The sequence below is a fragment of the Dipodomys spectabilis genome, unplaced genomic scaffold (genome assembly GCF_019054845.1).
Source record: "Dipodomys spectabilis isolate Male_0828 unplaced genomic scaffold, ASM1905484v1 ptg000239l, whole genome shotgun sequence".
Lineage (NCBI taxonomy): Eukaryota > Metazoa > Chordata > Mammalia > Rodentia > Heteromyidae > Dipodomys > Dipodomys spectabilis.
This window is the reverse complement of record NW_024870916.1, coordinates 4,470,599-4,479,990: the sequence shown is the minus strand read 5'-3', so window position 1 is coordinate 4,479,990 and position 9,392 is coordinate 4,470,599. Positions and strand designations below refer to the sequence as shown.

Below are 9,392 nucleotides of genomic sequence, written 5' to 3'. Positions count from 1 at the left end.
CTTTCTGAGTACTATTGAGGTGGTGTTCCAACCTCTCAAACCTTTTCCAGGTTCAACAGCTCAGCTTGAGTCTTCTACATCTATTTACATTAATAGTATGGTTTACAAACAGTAAAAAAAGAAAAATAATATTAGACATTTAAATAGAAATAACTGACTGCATTCTTTTATCCAGGACAAAAAAATTTAGCACTGCTGCTTTTAGTCACTAATAACACTTTTTTTAGATATAATTTCATCGCTTTCATAAAACCTCCTATATAGTCCTTAGAGTGTCTTTTTGCCTCCCATTTTTATTTATTGCATTTGCATAGTAGTATATCATCCTTAAAATCATTTCATCTCATAATTAAAGTTTATCTTGTAAGTAAATACTTGTGAGACTCCAATAAAATATCAAAAAAGCTGAAAGTGGAGCTGTGGCTTAAGAGCTATAGTACAAGCCTTGAGCAAAAGAGGCTCAGGGGCACTGTACAGGTCCAAAGTCGAATTCCTAGTGTCCACACATACACACACCCCCACCCCAGATCCCACACACAATCAGATGATAATGTCTATCAAGTTCTTCCTTAGGATGATCTTGGTGATGTCAGCAACTGTATCAAGTTTCTATCTCTCGTCCATGCATTTGTGGTAGTAGACAGCAGAGTCGCTGTAGTATAACACGTGTCTAAGACCTGGCATTAGCAAAGGCTGTCATGTAACATATCCAACACAATGTCCAGCTCTCTTGATGGTAGATCTGCACATCTTGGGACTTGATGGGACCCATGTACTCCAACTCGGTTTCCCATCCTCTGTGCCACCTGCTGCAATGATTCATTATCCATACCAAATAAGTTTCATAACCTTTCCCAAATTATCTGAATACTGGATGCCAGAGACCTCACGGAGACACTCTGTGGCTATTCCCCTCCCTGACAGGCCATTTTACCTTCTATGCGCTCCTCACAAATGTGGGCAATGGTCTCTGAGAGACTTCGTGCCTGATCTTGGAGAGATTTAGTTTCATTGTGTCCATAAGCTTTGGGAAATCATGCAGTGAAGGGTCCAGGTTAGGAACATAGCTCTTCCTTCTGGAGGTTTTCCTGTATGTTCTCTTGGCCATTGAACAGAAGTGGGGTCTCTGAAAGGAACTTGTATGGTGTTCTTTGTCTGGCTTGGTCCATATAATATAGAACCACTTTCCCATCCCTTCAATGATTTAGACATGCTCTATGTGATTTGTGCTGCACTGCTCGCAATGCATTAACAATGTAGAGATCACAACTGGATGTTGTGTGGCTAGCTGTCCATACTTGGACATGAGTTCCCTGACCGGCAGGGCCCATAACTCCATGCTGGGAAAGTGAGAGGAAGATTAACTGGCTTATATCCGTGTAGTCTGAATGACCCCAGGAGGCATTGAGGCCTCCTCTTCATGTCCACAACCCCTCAGCATATTGATAAAAATGACACACCATGCCCAGTCATCACCAAAATGCTCACCTGGTCCTGGGCATTATCACCACCATCTCACCCACTTCTCGCAAATTCAGTTAAAATGCTGCTGTCCATGAGTAAAGAGCAGAGGACAAGAAAGCAGGTACCCTAGGGAAAGTAAATACTGGACCTCTTCCACGGTGAGAAGACAATGCAACCTGCAACTATAGAATAGCGAAGGAGTTAAGATGGTTGTGCACACAGCCTGTGCAGAAAAAATGCCAGACCTAGTATGCCCTGTTCAGAGTTTCAGTCCATAATCATCTATAACAAAGACATCTCAGGTACAGATAAAACAAGTTCATAGTGTCTTTCCTTCTTTTAGTCTGTGCCATTCTGGGGTTTGCACTCAGGAAATGGACACTATCCCTGAAGTTTATGTTTTTTTCCCTCAAGGCTACTGCTTTACCAGTGGAGCCACAACTCTACTTCTAGATTTTTTTTGTACATAATTGGAGATAAAAGTCATACAGGCTTTCCTACCCAAGTTGGCTTCGATCACTGATCCTCAGCCTCATGAATAGCTAGGATTACAGGCTTGACCACTGAGTCTGGCAGCAACCATCTTCCTTTTTTATTTCCTTTTCTTTATTTTTTGTCAGTTATGGGCCGGAATTCTGGGCTTGGGCACTGTCCCTCATCTCTTCAGATCAAGGCTAGTGCTGTACCACTTGAGCCACAGCATGTCTTCCAGCTTTCTTTCATCTTATGTGGTACTGAGGAATTGAATCCAGGGCCTTATGCATGCAAGGCAAGCACTCTACCACTGAGCCACCTTCCCAGCCTCATCTTTCGTTTTCTTAAAAAAATATTAATAGGAATATGATGTTCAGAGGGGTAACAGTTAAGCCAGTGAAATTAAACAGTTGTCAGGTAATGAATACATTGTTGGGAGACAATTATACCCCTTCCCTTGCTCTAAGTTTATCTCTCCCACTGTGGGTTTTTTGTGGTTAATTGGAGATAAGAGTCTTCCAGACTTTGCTGCCCAGGGTGACTTTGAAGTACAATCTCAGACATCAGTCTGCTGATGAGTTAGGATTAGAAGCTTGAGATTTAAAGACAGGACGACTCTTCTGAAGGTTGTTCTATATTGCCTATAGGGCTGTGGGCCTGAATGGACTTAGGCAGTGAATGCCAGGCAGGTCTCTCATCTGGAAGCATGTGTCCTACTTAAGCCTGACTGGCTCTCAGAACAGATAGGTGATGCTTTCAGAGCAAGAAACAGTGTGTACTAGCTCAACAGAAGTCTTCACTGTATTTGTATTATTCAACAACTACTGGGTTGCTTATATTATCAACACTTTTTCTTTCTAAAAACATATGTATTGTAAGATTGCAGTACCTACAGATTTGTAATGGCCTAGGAATATACGTGTGTTATCAGATTTAATATTCAACCTACATAAGTGTTCCAAATCATGTTTTATTTATCTTAAAGTAGTTCTTGAATATTACTCTTTATTAGTAATGATATTATTAATATAAGTATTAAAGTTCTTCAAACATGTTTCTCTTACTAGATGAATCCTTACAGTGACATTGAAAGCATCTTCTGGAGTAGCAATGGAGAAGATACTTGGTGAATACAAAGAATGAGGATGAGAAGTGTGAAAAACAGAACTAAGAGACTTACAAGTGTGACTGGGAAACATCTTCCACAGAGAAGAATCCCAGACTTTTGAAGGTATGTCAGTGTGAGAATAGGTCTTTAACCAGTTCACGTGACCACATGGGTGAGTCTCAATGTTGCCACTTAGATATTATTTTGATTCCTATATGAAAGACTTATGTCCAATGGGCTTTCACAACCCCAGATTTATAAATATTTGCTGTCTTTTTTCCTTCAATATTACTTCATACTTTAGTATTGAGTGCATTTTTTCTTTTAAAACATGAAAACAACACCATCTTTTGGACTGAGGTGTTTCCTGTCTCCCTAAGAATAGCTCTGGTATTTAAGAGTATTCCTGACAGGTTCCAGTGCCTCACTTCTTTAATACTAGCTACTCATGAGGCTGGGATTTGAATATCACAGTCGAAGCCTGCCTTGGTAGGAGAGTCCGTCAGAATCTCATCTCCAATCAACTACCAAAAAAGCCAGAAGTGGAGCTGTGGATGAAGTGGTAGGGAAGCAAAAAAGGCATAAGGGCAGGCTGCACTCAGCCTGAGCCTGAGCCCCTGCCCAGCCTTCAGGCACACACACACACACACACACACACACACGCACGTGTCTTCCTGCCAGGCTTGTCCATGGAGTCCCATAAAATTGTTGGAGACCTCTCTTCAAATGGACTCACCCTTGTATTCACTCCATTAATGTGGAAATTGACTCTCAGTAACCTATATCTATTGATTCAGGTTGTGTATTTTGCATCCCACTTCCTCTGCTTGTTTTCTGAGGTGAGTCTTGTTGCTCAATACAGCTGTCCATACACTTCAAGATGCTGCTTATGGTCTCGGGGCCTGCATTCACACTCCAAATGGAAAAATAAAATATAACCTGAGACACTCTGCTTACTTTGAGGACCATCTATCCAGGCAAGGGCAGCTCCCTATGAATGGCATATTGGAAGCCAGGCTCAGGGTGTTCAAAACAAACAGAAGTGAAGTGTGGAGGGCTTGAGTTGTTCTGAGGAAAAGCAGAGAATGGAGGAAGACAGAGAAACTGGGAAAAGACAACCTACCTTCCCTTTTTTCCTTGCAGTTCCTGATCCACAGTATAACCTTTGGTAATTGCTCTGCTGTGTGTGTGTGTGTGTGTGTGTGTGTGTGTGTTTGTGTGTGTCTTTGTGAATGTTTGCATGTGCACAGTGGCTCTGGGCCTTGAATTCAAGGGCTGGGCACTGGGAAGTCAGGATGGGCACTGGGAAGTCAGGATGAATGTGAGCAGGTATATCATATGAGTGTGTGGAAGTAACTCCATCAAACCTCTCAGTTTGTGCAACTAGTATATACAGATGAAAGTGAAAAAAATGATTAAACAATGATCAAACAACTCCTTCCTAAGCTATTTAGAGATAACTTTAAAAAGTATCAGAAAGCATTGTTGGTAGGGGATATGAAAACAGCTGTAGTTAAAACTATGGGATTATTCAAGCCAGGTGCTGGTGGCTCATACTTGTACGCCTACTCAGGAAGCTGAGAACTAAGGATCATTATTTGAAACCTTCCTAGGCTGGAAAGTTATGACACTGTATATAAGATATACTACTCAGAAAAAGCTCAAAGTGTTGCTCTGGTGCTCAAACGGTAGAATGCCCTAAGTTCAAGCCACAGGACTGGCAGAAAAAAGAAATAGTCCAAACTTAAGATGTCTAGGGAGTTTTAGACTAAATATCCTATAAAAACAAATTACTATATCTTGGGGCTCATTTGTTGTTGTTGTTGTTTTAGATATGTTATGTAAGTGTTTGGTTTTCTTTGTATATTATTCCCCCTATGGTATATTCCCTTTTGTCACTGTACTTGACTTTCATACCCTGCATCTTGTATATATATTTTTCTAATTTTGGGAGGGGAAGGGAAATAAAAAACGCTAAAACAAGGACACAGGATGACCTGTTGCAACAATGATAGCCATAAGACAGTATGTTGGAAATGAACTTTACAACTTCGGGTCGGGAGGGGAAGATTGCGGGAGGTGGAGGAGGTAAGGGATAATGGAAGAAAAACAAGGGAAGGGGTAACAATGCTTGACCAGAAATGTACTCATTGCCTTATTTATGTAACTCTAGCCCCTCTATAGACTCTTTACAATAAAATAAAATTTAAAAAATGAAAAATAACTAGTTATAACTAAAGTATGAAAGAAAAAAAACCTTTCACCAACTGGCCTGTGGCATCAGTAATTAGAAATACAGTCAATACAAATAAATTTCAATACCCCTACAGATTCATGCCCATGGCTACTTCACCTTCCTTGTCCCCTTGGGAAAGTCAGGAGAAATCATTACAAGCTTCCTATCCTATGACAGTCTACTCAATACCTGTACCAAGATTGTCATCTGTAGGACATCAGATAGAAAAAGCCAATATTCCTTCCAAAAGGTTTTCAAATGAGCCTCATAAACCATAGCCTCCTACTGTCCTGATTTAAATCTTATTTCCCTTCCCAAGCTACAAATACATATAAACTTGTGGAGGGCTCTAGAGAGATGGACAAAGACTTATAAAACATGTACTATGTTTCACACCTGTAGAAAACTAAAACTAGATCCTTATATAGCACCCTGCAACAGAATCAACTCCAAATGGATCAAAGACCTTGGAGTCAAAGCAGATAGCCTGAAAACAATACAGGAAGGAAGAGGAGAACCTCTAGGTTCCTTGGCACATGCTGAAAGTTTCTTAATAAAGACCCAGAAACACATAAAATCATAGAAAGGTTGGACAAATGGCATTGCATGAAACTGCAGAGCTTCTGCATGGCAAAGGACATAGCTAGCAAGATCAATAGAAAGCCCAAGTACTGGGAGAAGATCTTCACTAGCCATACAATGGACAAGGGTCTCATATCTAAAATATATTTAGAACTCAAAAACTTAAATTCCCCAAGAACAAATCTTCAAAGAAACAACTGCCCCATAAATAAGTGGGCTAAAGACTTTAAGAGAAAGGTCTCTGAAGAGGAACTAAGAATGGCCAATAGACACATGAAGGAATCCTCAACTTCTCTAGCCATAAAAGAAATGCAAATCAAGACAATGTTGAGATTCCACCTCATCCCAGTTAAAATGGCTATAATCAAGAACTCTAATAATAACAGATGCTGGAGGGGATGTGGTCAAAAAGGAACCTTACTGCACTGTTGGTGGGAGTGTAAACTTGTTCATCCACTTTGGAAAGCAGTATGGATAGTCTTCAAAAGACTCGACATAGAGCTTCCCTATGACCCAACAATCCCACTTTTGGGCATTTACCCAAATGATCACAAACAAGGCTATATTAAAGCTACCAGCACAACTGTTTATTGCAGCATTATTTACCATAGCTAAGATATGGAACCAACCCAGATGGCCCTCAGTAGATGAATGGATCAAGAAAATGTGATATATTTATATATGTATATATATGTATACATACATACATATACACACACACACATATATGTATATATATACATATATGTATACATATATATATACATATATGTATACATATATATATACATATATGTGTGTGTGTGTGTATATATATATTATATATATATATATATATATAATAGAATTCTATGCCTCCATCAGAATTACCTCACCCCACTTGTTAGGAAATAGAAAGACTTGGAAAATATTATATTAAGTGAAGTAGGCCAGACCCCAAAAAACGTAGGTCCTATAGTTTCCCTTTTTTGCAATAACTACTATATGTCTAGACAAGAAGGAAAGATCAAAAGCTATGTACATATGACCATATAGGATGATGTTAAGTGAAATAAACCCCAATACCTGAGTTCCAGTGCTTTTTTCTTCCTTGCTATTGTTTTTAACATATTTATAATGTACTATGTGATTTTTTTTTGTTGCTCTGGTATGTTCTTCCTCCAGGGTATTACTCCTGTTTTCACTGTATTTGTTTCTGGTGACCTGCGTCTTGTATATACATAACAAGATATTTAAATAAGGATACAGTTTAACCCATTGTAACAATAAGATGTACAAAATACTGTGTTGTAAACAAACTTTACAACATTGGTGGGGGGTGGGAGGTGTTGGGAAGTTGGGAAGGGAAGGGATGTTTGGGGAAAAGAAAGGAGGTGGTGACAACGCTCGCTAGGAATTGTACTCACTACTTTACTCAAGTAACTGTAAAACTTCTGTACAATATTTTTACACTAAAACATTTTAAAAACAGCTTAAAGAACATACAATATGTTTTAATAAATTGGATGAGGATTCATAAAAGGCATGTTTTGAATTTTCTTTATTTTTAAAATAGAATGAGGGCTGGGAAGGTTGCTTAGGGGTAGAGTGATTGTCTTGCATGCGTGAGGCCCTGAGTTTGATTACTCATCACCACATAAGTAGGAAAAAGCCAGAAGTGGTGCTGTGGGTCAAATGGTAAAGCACTATTCTTCATCTAAAGAGCTGAAGGACAGTGACCAGGCCCAGATTTCAGTGTTCAGGCCCCATGACTGACAAAATGAAAGAAAGAAAGAGGAGTTGAGATAGTGTCCAGGGCCGAAGTTCAAGCCCTGAAAAAGTAGCCACTCACCAAACACAAAATCATACACAAGGCTGGGATTCAGCTTAGCAGCTTACCATGCATGAGTTTTGATCCCTAAAACAAGGAAAGGGAGAGATTGGGTGAGGGAAGAGAGAGGGAGGGAGAAAAGGAGAGGGAGAAATAACTGCATATAGAAAAGAGGGTAGCTCTGCATAATAAATGATATTCATTAGGGTACATGGTCAGGCAAACATTTTCTGTAAAGGAACAAAGTACGTCCAGGCCTTGAGAGCCACATGATATGCCTTAAGTATTACATTCTTCTGTGGCAGTGTGACAGAGGACACAGATAGAATGAATGCATTAAAACTTTACTAACATTCACTGAAATTTGAATTCTATTTTTATTTGAAATATGGCTAGTGTAACTGTGTGTCTGAATTTTTAATTTTATGCAATTTTGCTTACTGTAAGAATTGTCACTTACAGCTTTGTGGCTGGCTACTCAACTGAGTAGAACAAGTCTGGCCTCTAATGAAGTCTTAGAGCACCTCCAAAGTAATCCAGGAATACAAGCAACGGAAGTCACTCATCTTTTTGGTAGTCACAGTAAGAAACAGTAAAACAAAAAAATAAATAAACCTACAATTTAAAACACCAAAGGAGCTTTAAGCAAACTTCAGCAAAATTTATCTAGTATTTAAAGCTTAATCCTCAGATTTCAGCATTCTGAGTAGCTAGGATTACAAATGTGAACTACTCTCATGTATTTGTTAGTTTTTTAAATACCAAGTCATCATTGTCACTTACCTGGCAGGGGAGATACCATGATCACGAAGGTGGTTTTCCCAGGGCAAGGCTTATCTATTGCACTCCAGATGTGCTGACACCGCGATTTACCCAAATGTGGGAAATTCGACTGCATAATTTGTCGTAGTGGGGGACTGTGTTAGTGCTCTTTTCTGGATAGATAGATAGGTAGATGGATGGATAGATAGATAAATAGCATTGTATTTTATACTGCCCTCGTCTCCTTTCCTGCACTCAGCAGTCACTTGGTCCTAAGGATACTGTAAAGGATGAGGTACCTCTAGGCTTACTTTGTAGTTTCTAGGAACTACAAGGAGTAGAGAAATCAGCTACAACTCACCATGAGAAAATAAATGAGGAAGTTGGGTGCAGGTGGCTTACACATGTAATCCTAACTACTCAAGAGGCTGAGATCTGAGGATTGCAGTTCAAAGCCAGCACAGGTAGGAAAGCTCATGAGATTCTTATCTTCAATTAACCACCAGAAAACCAGAAGTGAGCTCTGGCGCAAGTGGTAGAGCACTTCACTTGAGCTGAAGAGCTCAGGGACAGCACCCAGAGTTCAAGTCCCATGACTTACAAATAGAAAGAAAACAAATGAGTAACCAGAGCCAATGGCTCATACCTGTAATTCTAGCGAGTCAGAAGGCTGAAATCTGAGGATCAAGGTTCAACACGAGCCTAGGAAGGAAAATCTATGAGATTCTTATTTCCAATTAACCACTGAAAACCATAAGTTACAATGTAACTCAAAGCGGTAGGACACTAGCCTAGAGCAAAAAGATCAAGGACAGGATCCAGAAACTGAGTTCAAGCCCCACAACCGACCAAAAAAAAAAAAAGAAAAGAAAAAGGAATGAGAAGCCACCTTAATGAAATAGCTAAGCAAGTACAATATACAGAATAACTCCTCCCTTCCTTCTTTTCTTCCTTCT

General features: G+C 39.6%; 1 non-coding gene across 1 annotated transcript; it reads left to right on the top strand.

Moving 5' to 3' along the window:
• Window positions 1–8,449: 8,449 nt before the first annotated feature.
• On the top strand, window positions 8,450–8,612 carry LOC122124556. Its single transcript, XR_006150600.1, has one exon. It is a non-coding gene; the product is annotated as a U1 spliceosomal RNA (small nuclear RNA).
• Window positions 8,613–9,392: the final 780 nt, after the last annotated feature.